This window comes from Perca flavescens, chromosome 20 (genome assembly GCF_004354835.1).
Source record: "Perca flavescens isolate YP-PL-M2 chromosome 20, PFLA_1.0, whole genome shotgun sequence".
NCBI classification, from domain to species: Eukaryota; Metazoa; Chordata; class Actinopteri; order Perciformes; family Percidae; genus Perca; species Perca flavescens.
Genome location: NC_041350.1, coordinates 23,035,288 through 23,052,324, shown reverse-complemented (window position 1 = coordinate 23,052,324; position 17,037 = coordinate 23,035,288). Strand labels below are relative to the sequence as shown.

Here is a 17,037-nt window from a genome sequence, read left to right as displayed (position 1 = left end):
GAAAAACAACACAGACGGTGCGTTCACTTAAAAACTCGCCTCGCCAGCCTCGTGCTGCATTCAAAGTTATTGTAAAATACCCTTTTTCCATTTGGTGGCTGCTTTTGTCGTTTACCAACAATTTACTGGTGAAATAAGTTATTGTTATAAGTTATTGTTATTACATTTTTAATCAATCATTTACATTTGACCATATGGCCTTAGCAATAAACAAGCCGTTCTTTAATGTCGCCGACTGTCGTTTTGTGCTCCTTTTTTCTTTTTTTAAAAAGATAACTTTTTTTTTTTTTATCTTTTCAAAAGTATCGGTTCAGGCACCGGCATTGGAAAAAACCCAAACGATACCCAACCCTAGTATATAGTGATACATTTTTTATATCATGGCCAAGAAAAATATAAAAAAAAGGAAAAACATGGGGTTGCCTCTAGCTCACTCAGTAAGAGCATTCGCCCCATGTTGGTGCCCCCCCCCTTTGCTGCATGTCATCCCCCATCTCTCTCCCCCTTTCATGGCTATCCACTTTCAAAAATAAAGGGAAAAACCCCAAAAATAATCTTTAAAAAGAAAGACATCGCCTGGCAGGTGTCAATTAAAATTGCATAGCCTATTGACACACATCAAACACTACCGCTTTCAAATGAGTCACCCATATGAAGGGTTCACATGATGTAACTTGTTGCTTTATTAGTGGTTAAACAATCATTTACTGATGCTTTGTAGGTCAGTTATAAAACATTACTGGTAACAACTTTGAGTTGCCAGGTTGTGAAAACACTCTCTGGCAGGACACTTTTTAGCTCTTTAATTCATCAAGTAGACCTCTCCAATGGTCCATTCCGTGATAATAATGGTATTAGTCGTGCAGGTATTTGGTCGCTGTGTTGCTGCTGTTCATCGTAAGGCAAACATGAATGTCATGCTAAGAGTAATTTTACCTCGCAGAACCAAGTCACACAATAACACAAACATACTAACAGCAGTAGACCAGCAACTCCCGTGTTCTGAGGTAAAATTACTGTTTTTGTCAAAGTAGTCTGGTGCCTTTGAAGAGAGCAGAGATGGACATAACGGCTTCAGTTCATCATCGGAAAGGGCTGTCTGACGGCAAGTAAAATATTATAAATACACTGTGTACACTCTTAAACTGATATTGCATTTTTTTTTTTTTTTGGGCCTTTTCTTAGTTGGCTAAAATACGGTTTGCTGCAGCCCCGTCCACAGCAATACAATGCTTAAAATGCTCATATTATGCTTTTTGCCTTTTTTCTTTTTTTGTGCACGTTATAGGTTTACAAAGTGAAAAAGCCCAAAGTCCATCCCAAAGGGACTTACCATCTCCTACAGAAAACACTGTTCACAAACAGCTCTATTGTAGTCCAGACTTTACTTCCGTGACAAACATGCGTCACTTTGTAACACACATCATAATGCTCACCTATCTGCTAGCGTGGCACTCCCTCATTCTCTGCAACTGACTAGCTAGCAGTACTTACTGCGCATGTGTGACTCCCAACAAAGATGGAACAGAAGGGAGATGTCTCACTCTGTAGCTAAAACAGAGAGCTCAACACACAGGGTGAAAAGAGGAGCTGCAGCAATGTGCAGTACAACAAATATATGGTGTTTTCTGAAAATTAAACCACATAAACCTATTCTGGTACAACCTCAAAATACAATTATGAACCTGAAAATGAGCATAATATGAGCACTTTAAGCTTCTGTGCCTGTACTCCTGCCTGCTTCTCCAAGCTGGCAAGCTGGGGTGTGCCGACCACCATCTACTGTACTGTACATACACTGACTAACCCCACTTCAGAAAATCCAAACTGTTCCTTTGATGCCAAACATTAGCTTGTTGCTGCTTCTCAATCGTGATTTGCTGCTTTTTGGACTGTTGGTCGGACAAAAACGTCAACTTGGGCTCTTGAAACTTGTAATGGTGTTTTCCCCAATTTTATGCTGTTTAGAGATAAACAAATAATAGATTATGAAATTATAAAAAATAATCAACACATTTAGTTGCAGTACTAGAACGGTTAAACCACAAATAAACAAATACATTTAATCAAGGCGGCCTCCCTTTATTTCATATAGTGTCTTATTGTATTAGCAAATAATGTGCCGATATTGAAAACAATGAAACTGCCAGTGAGTCAACCACCCACACACACACACCCACACCCACACACACACACCCACACATACACCACACACACACACACACACACACACACACACACACACACACACACGACACATGACCCAAACAGTCAGGTTGGTTGTTTCAGACAACCCTTACCGCCCTCCTCTCTGCCTTATCTGCTCAAAGGCATTTTACCTTTTATCTACGTCTTTAACAGCTCTCAACATTTCACATCTGCTCCGACAAACTCCCATAAACACTACAAAATGCTCCACAGCAAAGCCAATTAGCTGCCGTTGATCTGAATAAACAACAGCTCAAGAAGACTTTGGCCTGAATGAGTAAAAAGGGGTTAAAGTACTCGAAATTAAGGGCCAGGAAAAATCTGGGGAAAGTACCTTTTACCCCACTAAAAACTAATTTATCAATCTCTATTTACTTAATCTTTGTTGCACATAAGTGAGTGCCAAATATGCAACGAGAAAAAGAAATCCTTGATCTTATTGTAGCGAACATGTATCTTGAGCTGCATGAATTCCTTGTCATACTACACACGTGTAAATAAATCTCTGAGGCATTTATCGACTTCATACAAGTGAGATACATGTGAATTTCTTTAGATGATATTGAGACTTTGGAATTAGCTTACAGAGGCTCTCAACTGTCCCCAATGGGAGGCCACACACCAAAAATGCATACAGACTGCAATCATCGCAGGGTTTCCCAGGTTAAGAAGGGTCCAGATGGGCTGGAAAATGCTCAGATGGGCCGCATTCTTGAGAAAACTTAAACCTGGTAGGACATTCTTTCAGATATGGGTGGTCTGCCAGTGCAATGTGGGACAGGCGTGGATGTAGAAGAGCCACCAACTGTCGGCGGGCAGCGATGAGCAGACATCAAAGGTGTCGGGCGTGCGGTGGAAAGTGACCCGCGTTCCAGTCTGGCTCAGTCTGTCACCCTCAGTACCCCCGGCCTGCCGAGATCAGAGCCGCGCTGTCACAGATCTGCCCCACGTTGTCCCAGAGGACCAGCGCTCTTACACTCACATTCCCAGCATTGCATATTCCCCAGTCAGGGCCACATTGTGGTACCTGCTGGACAGGACTGGGAGGGAGGGTAAGGGGCAGTTGGGAGTGTGTGTGAACGCCTAACCCTGTGTAGCACCAGTCTGGCCCTGTCCTGTCCCAACAGAAGAGGACCAGCCATGTCTCACCCCAAGGTCTCAAAATGTATTATTCAACGTTAAATAAGTAAAACTACTCAAAGGATAGGATCATATTTTTGTTGCCGTTTTGTTTCTCCTGTGCATCCCTTAATATCACAACACAAATGTAAGAGATGGGAAACAAAATCCAGTCCTCATGCTGTGTAAAAATCACTATTAAATTGAGGTTTTAGCAGACTGAGTTAGTGCTGTGTGCTGCAGTGGTGGGATAGTAACATGAAGAGGTTCTAAAATAACTTTGACTTTAAAGATACCCACTGGATTTTGTCAACTTCCATTGGAGTTATGTTAGGAACGGATCTCTCATAGTTACAGTGCAAAAGTGTGGACATAGTCATGCTTGAGCTCTCTACATCAAGGATTAACAAAGCCAAGTCATCAACTGTAGACCTATGGAAAGGTGCATCAGCACAGGTATCAGTCCTAATGACCTCAGCATCACAAGAAGTAGAGGAGGGCGACTAGGCAAGGTGGGATTTCTGTTGTTGTTTATTTGTTGTTGTTGTTTATTTGTTGTTGTTTGTTTTTTCTTTCTTTTCCTCAAGACCACGGAGAGTGGTGGGTGGGAGAGGGTGGTTGTTCTGGTTCAAGTGTGTTTGTCTGTTCTGTTTGAAAAAATAAATATAAAATTGATCTTAAAAAAAGCAACAAAAAAAAACATCAGCTGAAAACTTTAAAATGGTAATGAAATGGTTCAGCCAACTCATGGAGCTATTGTTAGCTTAATTAGCAAGCTAGCTACAGCTGCTAAAATTTGCCAGCGACAGTTGTCATTTCAGCAGGCAAACTCAACAGTTGCTAGAGAGAAACGAGAAGCCTGCTTTCGTTAACTTTCTGAAATCAAGGAGCAATTCTTTTAAAAGTACTAAAGGACTTCACATTGTTAATATGCTACGGTTATAATCATAAACTGCATACTATATGTACCACCAAACTGCATACGAGTACTGACAGACTTAAAACTCCTAAAGCCTCAAACACAAGTTAGTCACCAAAGAGATTGTGGGCCCTATCTTGCACCCGGTGCAGCGCATAGCCCGACGCAAGTGTCTTTGCTAGTTTAAGACAGACGCAGTTGTCAATTTCTCCGTTCAGCACCTGCGTCGTTTAAATAGCAAAAGCACCTGCTCCCATCTTTGCGCCCATGGGCGTGCTGGTCTTACAGGGAAGTGTGTTCAGGTGCATTCTTGGCGTATTGCTATCTTGAGGCAGCGGGAAGTGATTGTGCCACTGACCAACAAAATCCTGGTCTAAAGTCAATAGCACAGCATTTCATTGTTATTTTAACAGCAAATTAGTAAAATGGGCCTAGGCTTATGCACAGCGTACGCACACTATGCTTGTCACATACACACACACACACACACACACACACACACACACACACACACAGGAAAGCGCAACAGCACACAAACATGCAAAAGATTACAAATAAAAATATTACGGTGCAAATCCGCCACCACAATAGCAATGCGCCAAGGTACCTTTAATTAGTTAAGGAGAAGAATCTGAAGAACTAAATATAAAGGACTAAGGATAATTGTTGATGGTAATCACTGCTGTGGACTTGCAGTGGGAGTTTGTATTCCACTGACGCTCCACTGAACCTTCATTAATTTCTTTAAATCAAAATGACACAACAACAGATTTCACTGGAATCAGCACTCCCATTTGGCCCTGCTGGTTTCACAGTCATTGTCTAGACCTGGTAATCTTGGCTCCATGTGAGCCTGACCAAGTTGTTTTCCAGGGAAATTAAAGAATGAGGTCAGTGATGAACTCACAGACAAAGAGACAAACCAGCTTACTCATCCAACCCTTGGGCAGCCATTCACACAACTCACTGCTTTCTGTTGAAAGCCCCAAAACCGGCAATACCAGTTTGCACAACCTTTTTTCCACCTCTGTCACTTGTCAAAGTCTACGTGTAAGTGTGTAAGTGTGTGTGTGCTATGTTTGTCTGTGTGTATGTGCCCGCCTGCTTGTCAGATTGACATGTCAGAACAGCCAGAGCAAACATTAAAGGAGGCTTGTGAGTGCTAATGAAAAGGTTGAAGGGTGTGTGTTTGTGTGTGTACAGACTATATCACTCACTAAACGCAAAGTATGCTGACTAACGGGGTCAAAAGCAGCTCAGGAGAGACAAAAGGAAGCCCTCAGGTAGAGTTCCCACTGTTACATCACAATGGCTGTGAACTCTGTGTACTGTCGTCCATTGGCTCTCAGCCAATCAGGGAGCTGCATGGAGGGAAGGGCCTGCCAAGATGATAGATGAGGAGTAAAGACAATTAGGAACTGGCATGGACTCAGACACACATGGTCACCTAACAGGTCAGATCATGTCTCTGTTATTTCTGTCTCCTGTGAGCTTGGAGATTTTGTGGCATTTTCCAGTCGCACTGCACGGCATGAGTGGATGTGACAGAAGCCCTAACATAGGCTTTTTAATGATTTACTGGCAGCGGCAGTTGTAAAGTGTGTCCTTGTCTTTTAGTATGTTTTATGTTTATGTTACCCTAACACTAAAAATATTAAAGTTGTAAGTTTAAGTGTTATGTTTCCTCAGTATGCCTGAGTCTGGACCAAAAAGATATATCAAACTATTATTATATTACATTTTTCAGGTGTTTGAGTATTAAGTTTAGCGCACCTTTCAGCCTATAAGAGTACAGAGACTTTTTACAGGATGTGTGGGTATAGAGTGAAAACTATATTAAGCTATAGGCTACAAAAAGCAATACTTACTGTTATTACTTACTGTTAAATCTCACTTATTGTCTAACCATCACCCAAACTGCACCACGAAGTCTTGAACTCTTCAAGCAGCCAGGAAGATTATCCACAGGCTAACAAGTGCTCGGCATACTAGAACAATATTTGGCTCATTGTTGCAATTTTATTGCTCATGGGTTTTGCTTAAGTACTGTTAGTTGAAGGGAGATTTAGACAGAATAAAAACTGCCAAGCTGAGCTTTCGATTTTGATATGGCTTTCCATAATTCAATCTGTGCGCTTGCATTTGTATTGATTTGTAAGTCCCTTTTTCAGGGCTTTTACACACACAGCTGAGCTCTGACCCCGGCCGTTTGCCATAATTACACCCGACGTTGGAAACTTTGCCTTGTCACACTCAAAACGACTCCTATCCAGCAACTTGTGCTGCTGTCACCTGCGAGCAATCACTCATCTCCCTTCTCCTGTTCCATGAAACGCACACCTTGACACACACTTTTACACACACACCGTACCAAACTCCACGTCCACAGAGGGGCCATTCTCTCGCCAGACGCTGGCGTGCAAAGCTGCAGCAGAGCACTATTTTCATAATGACAAGAGAGATTTGTAGAAAGGGGGAGGGCTGTTGTGGGGAGTAGACATGATGTAAAATAACTTAACTGCGGCATAAAGTGCAATAGGGGAGAAGGGAGGCAGGGGAGGAAGGGGGGTAAGAGGAAGGGGAAGCTCCCATGAGGGCAACAGGCGAGCTGAGGACCACAGTCGGACTACACAAACCACGCTGAGCTCTGCGCCAACATCAACATGACTGAACCGAGCAGATGTTGTTTTTGTTGCTGCCAAATTAGACTTTTTTTTGCTACTTGACCCCTTTTTGTGGACGGACAAACGTGCATTTTTACCCTGACGTTGTTGCCATTGTTAAAATGATAAATGGTTTATAACACATTCAAATGCAGTTGTAAACAGACATACAGTAAGATCATTTAAAGACTTACTTTAAGTATGATTGTATTCATTAAACAATGAAGCTAGTCAGTAGTGATTCAATAATTAACCTGTAAACAGTTAACACATGACTGTAATGAAAGTATAACATGGCTGTAATCATGAGACATATGAGTGTGAGCAAATAATTTACAGACATTTTACTCACTGTGACCGTTTATAAGTACTAGTTAAAAAACTAAAAAGCGTGATGGTTCTCAACAACTTAAGGTCAACTTTCTAGATTTCTTCCGAAGCTTTCAGCTGCATTTCATGGCCTTCATCAGCAGGTGAAGTTTGCTCAGTTGTCACGAGAGTGAACAAATGCATTCAATTACTACTAATAAAACATTCACTTCTGATAATTACATTACATACAATATGAAGACATATTTGATATGATTGCAACTTGGGCTACAAGTAAGGATTATTTTCACAATCAACTATTCTGTCAATTATATTCTCGATGAATCGACCAGCAGTCAAATGTTCATATTTAAGAAGTTGGAACTATCTTGTTTGTCTTTTTTTCTTAAAGAAATACTTAGTTTTACACTGGCTTTTAATTTTGCTATTTCAGTTTATTTATTTATTTATTGTTTTTATTTACACATTATTATTAACGGTTGTATAGTAGTATTTGTTTTGTGCTTCCATGAATGAATGTTTTAATCTTGCTTACGCTTAATCTCTTACGCTTACTATATCAGTGTTTCCTCTATGTTGATTTTGTAGTGGCGGCCCACCATGGCAAAATTTCTGACACCACAGTATCAGAAATAGGGCTGTACAAAAAATGTAGTCGCAGTTGCCTTTTAAATGATCCTGCTGATATAATGCCCGTTGGCTGCCGCTCCTATTGCAATTTAACAAATAGAACTATTCAGAGGTTATTGGGCCCGTCCAGTTTAACTCCACATACTGTTGTGTTGATTTGGGATGGGGGGAAAGAGGAGGTGGGGGGGGGGGGGAGGGGGGGGGGAGGGGGGGGGGGGTTGTTGGTCAGACAGACCTGCCCCCACTGCTAAAAAAAAATCCTAATGGAAACACTGCTATATGTCTGTAAGCACTTGGTTTTTGAAAAGTGCTATATCATTAAGGTAACCCCTTTTATTTTACAATTCAAGAACAAAGTAAAACGGAGTCTCCAGTCATTATTGGTTAATTGGTACCTGTGGGGAGGTAATCATGCAAAGCCCCTCCCCCCCCCCCCCTTCCCCGTGTTACACGTCAAATGAAGATGTCTCCCTCTATGATGTACACATGTACATGAGGAGTGAGAGTTCCTGACTGGCCTGTTGCCAGCTACAGTACCAGCTCTCTGTGAGAGGAGCGATAGCCAGGCAGAGCTCCCAGGTGTCTCAGAGGCTGCCCACAGCTTAATGTTGGAAATATCAGCTGTCAGTCCACACATGAAAGTAGCCTCTCTATAAATAAACGCTGACTGTGCCCCCTCTGCTCTCCGCTTCACCCGCTTGAGAGGTTGAAGGAGGTAGAGCGGTCGGGGTGGGGGGCTAAACCACAGAACAGACCCCCGCCGGAAATCACACTGTTTTCCTTAACTCTCAAATGGGGGTTTTTCACCACACCAAATGGTTGAAAAAACAAAAGCTATGAAGGTCCAGCATATTTCATAATAAGACGTCATTTTGCAAGCACACCTGCACAAACAGCAGCCGCACTGTAGCCTCCTGTACAGCGGCTCTCCACGCACGCGGCAACAGCCCCTCGGCGGTTTACATAGCAGGCCGCACCATGTTTGGGCTAACGCACATTTTGCATATAAAACTGAAGTTTAAACACTGAAAACTAAAAGCAGCAGTTGGCCTGGCTACAAGCTGCAGTGCTCACCCACCGAGATAAAGGTATGAGCTGAAATGGCTGGAGCGCTGCGGTTAAGATGTTGATGTAAAGTCGTAGAAGTAAGACTACACGGTTGCCTGTGCTCAGTGGTGGTAGACATATTCAGACACTTTGCTTTAGTAAAAGTACCAATACCACTCCATTTAAAAAAAAAAAAGTCCAATTGTAATAAAATTCAAATTCTCATGTAAAAGTACCGAAGTATCGGGCGCCTGGGTGGCTCATCTGGTGGAGCACGCGCACATGTACAGAGGCTCGGTCCTCGACGCAGAGGCTGCAGGTTCGATTTGCTGCATGTCATTTCCCATCTCTCTCCCCTTTCATATCTAAGCTGTCCTGTCACAAATAAAAGGCCTAAAATGCCCCCAAAAAAATCTTAAAAAAAAAAGTACAGAAGTATTAGGCTAATAGCTATACTCTAAGTCAAAAGTAGAAGTACTACTGACGAGAGATCGACAGATACTGGTTTTTCAAGGCCAATACCGATTATTAATAGTTAATGAAACCGATATTTGGAACAGATATGCATGTGCATTGAAAATAAAAATCTCTAAAGTCAAAATTAACATTTTGGAACGTTAAAAACTCCAAAACAAAACTTTGTTTAAAAGCTTTAAGCAATTATTTAATAAATTAGAAACTTTCAACATAATACCCAGTAAAAGATTGTCAGATAGAGTTGTGAGCGGAACATTAAAGTCAGAGTGGTGAGTGAAACCGAAGCAGAGGGACAGACACAGAGCTGTAGCCGAGCCAAAGGAGCGCACTTTTTAATTCATTTACTTTATCGGTTTTCAGACAAATAAAACGCCGAAACATTTAATCTGCAAACTGCCAAAAAACAGCCCGATAATCAGCCAGGGCCAATAATCTAATCTAGCCCTACTACTGACTATGCAGAAACTGATTAATACATTATCATAAACAAATCCTATAATACAGTATGTATAAGACTATTAAAAGGGGCCACTCAGCATGATGAATTTTGCTTTGACACTTTGAAGCGGCTCTAATCAATATTATTTATAATAATGATGTATTAAATGACGATGTAAAATAAGTATTCACAGATGCTTGATGAACTTAGTGTGAACTATCGCCTCAGTCTGCAGCTCCCCAACGGCTTTACAGAGCTTTGTAATAAGTTTCAGCTCATTGTTTAGCTGTCCGGCTGCAACTTTACTGTTTTGGTTCACTCTCAGTCTCACCGCTATCATAGCGCCAATTTTGGCCACAGCAGGCAGCTGTTTTAAGAGAATCTGCTCAGCACCAAACAGCAGACAGACACACTTAGAAACTAGTCAGTGAACACAGTGGAGCATTTAGCAGCTAAAGAGACAGATGTTTCCCCCAGGAGATGACAGAAACCAAAAACAGAGCTAAAAGAGAGTGAAATTTGGACTTCAATTCATCACGTGACTAGAAACGTGAGTCCAAACGAATGATAATGTTGCTCTGTGTCTGCTCGGTGTGTACGGTAAATAGGGAACTGTTGCTAAAAAAGTTCGCCATGAAGACGATAACATGTCACTGTTGTCTTTACAACTTGTTTCCTCTGCCCCCACGTAGCCAATGAAATCAATTATTGTAGGTTTAATTACAGTACTTAGTTAGCCCCCACCACTGTGCCCACAGCTAAAGTAATACAACTGTGGGTCTATTTCTATATCAAATGCCCCATCAGGTGTTGCTAAAAAAAAATATAAGGCCATGGCTTCAGAGTGGTAGGTACAGAGGCAACGAACCAATAAGAGCAAACAGAGACACACACACACACACACACACACACACACACACACACACACACACACACACACACACACACACACACACACACACACACACACAGTCACTCAAACTAATAGCATCCTGGAGTTCATCAAGAGGCCTGTGTCAGACTCAGCCACCGCCACTACTGCCAGCGGCTTGGACGCTTCACGTGGAAAACACAAACATTTCCCTCTACAGGCAAGTCCTTCTCCTACTGTCGGAAAACATGATGGGCAGATGATGAACGTGGAGGCTTATGCAACAAGAAGCCCGGGAAGCAGTTTAGCTAGTAATACGGTTAGATTCTTATCTGTGATTGTTTGAATTATAAAATATTGTTTGTGCAGACACACACGTGTGAGTGTTTGTGCACTAGCAGCTGTCATCAGTGTAAACAGACGGGCGATGTGACAGTAATGCCGTTAAATACAGTTCAGCAATAACATGGAGGTGACAGTTTGCTTGTACCTGGAGCCAACTTGTTCCCAATGCTCCTGGCAGACTTTAGTTACACACAGAGAGGCAGGAATGAGCGGGAAAAACAGCCCTTCCACCACTTCCTGCTACTATTAGTTTCGACTGGAGTTATACTGTTTAAATGTTTACTTCCTCCCTCAGCCAGCAAATAATAAAATGGGACTAATTGCTTTTAATTCAAACAGACATAAAGAAACATCGGGAGCATGACAAGCCAGTCACTGCAGTTTAGGTGGTCAAATGAGTGTCCGAGGGCATATTTACTGAGGAGAAACAGCCAAAGTAAAATGTGTAGTTCAGAAGGAGCCAGTACAGCCGAGACATTTGGATCCCATCAAGGCATCAAAACCAAACTATGATGACGTTAGAATGTGCTTAGTGCAAGGATTCCCACTTCAAAGTATGGAACGAGGATCCAGCCTCCAGTACAGTGTGGCGTCTGTTTGAAGCTTAGCGGACCATGTTAAGACACAACGCAGACTGGGGCCCTTGGGCCTGATGGACTGAGGGGGAAGCTGGCATCAGCTACGTTGGACAAATACGCCACTCTGATCAGTGCCCAAAAAAGCGTGCATCTGCAAAAGGCCAAATGGAAAGGAGGCTGGACTTGAGATTAAGCAGGGATGACACATGTGCACACAGACACATGCAGACTGAAGTCCTCTGGATAGAATAGATGTTGAGTGGGACCATAGTGCACAGAGAAACCCAGATCAAGCTCCTCCTGCAGCCGTACCCCTGGACCGCAGGAGCAGCAGCAGCAGCACATTCATTTTAATAACTGCTCTTATTTTCTCTCCTGCCAGAAGCTATTACCATAATTCACACTCTGCCGTGTACCTGGAGAGCAGAGCTGCTGTTAATTGTCCTGGACACCTCGGGCAGGGAAACATCACAAGGGAGGGGGACAGGAAGGATAACCAGCGGTGGAAAAAATTGCTCAGATCCTGTACTCAAGTAAAAGTACTCACTTTACTGTTGCAGCTTGTCGAGGTGCTGCTAGTTTTAACTATTTTATAAATGTATACAGTTTGGTAGTATAGTCCAGTGGTACCCAACTGAGGTGTCGGGCCCCTCCAAAGGGTCACAAGATAAATTTGGAGGGATCCAGAAATGCTCAGTGGTAGGAAAACAAAGAAAAAACCTGCTGCACAAACGTTCTTTGGGCCTCACACAGCTATAGTGCGTAGTTTCTGTCTCCCCCATGAGGAATTCTAACTAATGACAACAACCGCATGACACAAGCCTTCCATGATCACGCTTCACCCCCGCCCGTCCTCCACACAGCCGCTACGTAGCCAAGGAGGACATGGAGGATTAAAAAAAACACATGATGGTCTCTTCAGAAGAGGTCATTATCTTGAGTTTCTGCGCGCAAAAGTCACCGAACGACACCAATTTATAAACACAGCCATACTGAGAAATACAAAGATAGATGTGTGGAGCTGATGGTCTTAATTAGCTTTGTAGCAACTCATTCGGCAATGGCTTGAATGTAACGGACACTCATTAGTATAAAAAAGTTATGCACTAAAGCTTTAAAAAGGACTATTCCGGCGCAAAATGAACCTAGGTTTTCATGCTAATCGAATGTTTCTCTAGCTTTAAACAAGCTACCGCAAACCGGTGATTAGCTGCTAACACTAGCTTTCGGGGCAGAAGGTAAATCTCTATTTCTATACCACTAACAAGGCTCAAAACAGCACCACACTTCAACGGTAGCATAACGAGGGTCCCTATATGCAAACCGTGCATTGAGACAGACTGCTGGGGGCGTTAATTAATACAGAATCAAAGCATCACAAACATTTCCTTATTATCTGATATACTGTAATCCAGGATGTTATACATTTATTATTTACAGTGCAAACAAAGTTGAATATATGGAAAACAGTGAGCACAGAAACAGGCAGGGCGGTGGAACATGTTGGTCTTGGCAGGTTCTCCATATTGACCTCAGGCTTAGATCCGTTTGTGTGTTTGAATGCTGCATGATTATGAAAAGCACTTTTAACCAGGGCTGAAAATGGTAGTTAAGTTAAGTTATTAACACTGTCTTCAGTGGTTAACTACTTAACTAAGTTATACTACATTAGAGGCAGCTGGGAAAAGCTCCTCCTCTACACACTTCTATTTTCAACATCTACTGTTGAAATAAAATACATGTAAAGCAGCGTGGGAAAGTGCTCTTCCTTCTCGTTATGCAAATCCTCGCAGGAGATAAGCCGTGACTGTTGACAAAACGGCGGGTTTTCTGGAGCACTACAGCCGGCCACATGTTCAAACTGTCAACATCAAACTGTTGTGGCTTTACCTAGGAGCCCTGCCAGATATTATGATGTGTAATTTTACTAACTGGCAGGTTGAGAGGCAGAGTGAGACGCATCCCAAACATGGACAATTTCCATTCAGGATATGTCATCTCATAGCACATCATCGTCTCATTTCACATGCCTTGAGACAGGAAATGGATCATTAGCAGTTACCTCAGGGAACAACACCTGGGCGAAAGAAAAGATTGCTCTCTGAGTTTGTAGAAAATTATCAATTTGTCGTAACGCAAGCAATGCAGAAAGCTGTATAAAGGAAGCTTGTTGGATAAAAGTTTACTTTTGTATTTATTTCTAGTTTCCCCAAATACTTCTGTTGTGTATGTGTTGTCCCTGTTGAAGGAGTATTAGGTACTTGCATGTATTCCTGTAGTGTATAAGCTATGGCACAATACAATTACTGTAATGTGCGTCACATGAAGGACTTACCAGCATATGCAAAGTGAAGCTCATTGTGTGGTTCGCTGCATGGCAGGGGATGTTATTCCTCAACTCTCTCTCCCCATATGTTCTGTCGTTTCTCTACTGTTGCTGTCAAAATAAAGGCATGAAATACAATTTAAAAAATGAATATCATCATAAGGAAACTACTTTAAAAAATATTTTAAAAAAGCATTAAAGACCCCCTCTCGAGACATTTTGTAAGACACATGACATGGCCTACTTTGCATGGAATAATCATCTATGTCAAATATGATTTTTCCACAAGAAAAGTTCCATTACCTGGTTAGAATTAGCTCAGATGAACTTATAGTATATCTTTCTATATTTTCATTGTATATTTCAACTACTGGATACAAGAGGTCTCCTACTTCACTGAAAAAGACGTTTCAGGTTTCCTCATCACGCTTGCGTAAGATGCTTATTGGACCAGTTGGACTAGTTGTGATGACACAAAAACATCTTGTACATACAGGTCTTAAACTTATATTATATTGTTCTAGCTGCTTAGTTTTATGTGGTATGAATTTACATAAGAAAATAGGTGAGCAAACTTTATTCTGGAAAATAGTCAATAGTGCCAAAAGTGGGTGGGGTTCATCTTCTTCAACATCTCCGGTTTGATTGCTTGGTGGCTATTTCAGAAGATTTGTTTGGAGGGTAAAGACATCCAGTACAGTAAGGTCAAGAGGAAGAAGAGTGTGTGATCAACGAGCCGACTCTCCCTCCGCCGCTAGTCCAACCCTGACTGCAGGAGGGCCTGACTGCCAAGCAGCCAACATGGGGGGAAAAAGTGACTAAAGAAGGCCTGAGTTTTCCAGCAGGATCTAAGCGAAAGACCAAGACTCTGTCCAAATCTGTGAAGGCATGAATGTGTTTCAGCAAAGGCCTGACGCGTTCGCTCATTCACACGTCAAACAAGTTTCCCCTCAATGGAGGGCTCTTTCTTCGCAGGCTCTGATTCAGTGGAAATGCAAATGTTAAGGTCTTGCCCTGATTTGATGGAACTATTCATTTTGTCAACTTGCCCTCCACTTCCAAACCTCTGTCCGCCCCCCCACCCACCACACCCTCACTGACGCTCAACAAATGCACCATGACGCTGTCACACGCACCACCGCCGTCCAATGCCAAGCGGACATTCAAATGTCCAACAGACTTTAAAAACACACTATCGTGCCCTCACACCTGCACACTCACACTTAAATATCACAAAACAAATAGCCTATATTGAATTGATGTTCCGATTTCTGAAGACATAATACTACAACAGAATTTTGCATTACAAGTAGGCTACTTTTACCTTTAATAATCTGTACATTTTACTTCTCTACTTTTACTTAGGTAGGAGTTTGAATGCAGGACTTTTACATTGTTAAAGAACATGTGGTCACTTTGACAGGTGAGGTTAAGACAGAGATGAAACAAGAAACATTTATTTTAACAAATATAGATATTATGTATTGTAAAAGTATCTACATACCTCTTCCATGATCAAGTCAATCTGAGCAATTTTACAATTTTCTTTCTTATTAAAACATGTACGTCATCATAATTTGTAGCTAAACAGATTATTAGTCTGTTAAAAGTGTTCTGGTTTCTCCTCCCCATGTAGTTGCAATGAGGTCAGAGCACAAACTGTTAAGGGCATTTTATATTAATCCCTAGACATCTAGAGTATTCATTTGTACTTCATGTTAAGGAAACTGGAAACCTGACACTGAGAACAATGAAGTCACACAAGAAAAGCCTGGTGAAATTTAAGCTTAACACACATGACAGCATGCACACAAAGCAGGCCCTAAGATCTGCCTCGGGGGAGGACACTTGTCATCTCCACATCACAAATTACAGGTTGTGAATCTCCATATTTGGAGTGCGAGTGAGTGATTGGAGGAGGCGCGATGAAGCCACATGTTGACAGTGCCAAATGAGGCAGGGCCACAGTAGGTCCATGCCATTAGGGCATCAGAGTGTGTGAAGCGGACACACCCTCATACAGGTAGTTAAGCATTGCTTAAGTGGAGGGCCCCGGAGCCGCAGGGGACTCGCAGCCTATTAGAGGATTTGCCAAGACACATAAATAACCCTGATTCCCACTATCTGACACAAGGTGCGGCAGTAAGACAGGGAGGAGGTAGACATTTTTAGCTTGAGGCCTCGACTGAAAACAAATGGAAATCTTGTCATGGCAGCTTTATTTAAAATAAATGAGTTGATTTGTTTTTTTTTATTATTATTATGCTTATAAAATGCTGGGCTTCTCATAAATGCATGACATGTTCAAATCAAGGAGGAGTTAACATTAAATATTGACTGAAATGAGAGGGCATGTTGGTTCACATAAAACCATACAACTGTCCTGCAGACCAAGTTATATTTTAAGCCAATCTTTGTTCCATTGCTTATAAAGCCCAGTCACTAAAACAGCTTACTTAACAAACAAATCTGTTAATGTAGACTGATGACTCAGGATCAACCTGTGTCCTCATGCTCTATGAATGTCGTTTTTGGTGAAAAAGGGCCATCATGTGGCCAAATTAAGGTCCTGCAGCTTTAGATATTACTGCCTATGTGTTTCTCTGCTGGAGCTGTATTTAGTTATTTCCTGTTATTATTTTATGAATGTCATGAAATTGAAGGTTAAAGAAAAGACAACTTTTTTTAGCATAACGTTATTGTTTGTTAAAATGCTAATAAAATTACTAAAATAGAATAAAATAATCTATCTTTCTAAGTTATATGCTAGCTTACTTAGCTAGCTAGCTAGCTTACGAAGCTACTATGGCAACAGTTCGTGTATATATCTATGGGCAACAGTTCATCCACAACTGTAGATGTTAGCTGGAAAGCTAATGTTGGTTCATGTTTAGCCTAGTCTTTTCTAACTATCGCTTTCTCCCTATGGGTTTCTCTAAAAGACAACATAGAAAGTTAAAACGGTTAAAAACACTTACCGCTGAGCTGATGGCATTGTTAGAATTCTTCAAGACTTTTTGTAATCATCATTTCAAGTTGCAACTATCCATCCGCCGCCATCTTTGTTTGTAATTCTGAAACAGAG

The 17,037-nt window shown here is 41.7% G+C and overlaps 1 long non-coding RNA gene across 2 annotated transcripts in view; it reads right to left on the bottom strand.

Moving 5' to 3' along the window:
* Nucleotides 1–17,037, bottom strand: part of LOC114546949 (uncharacterized) — a 138,381-nt gene extending 121,344 nt beyond the window's left edge. For both annotated transcript variants that reach the window (XR_003691097.1, XR_003691098.1), the window contains exons 1-2: nucleotides 16,931–17,037; nucleotides 13,962–14,063 (exon numbers count right to left, since the gene is read on the bottom strand). This is a non-coding gene — a long non-coding RNA (uncharacterized LOC114546949). The remainder of the gene's footprint in view (nucleotides 1–13,961; nucleotides 14,064–16,930) is intronic.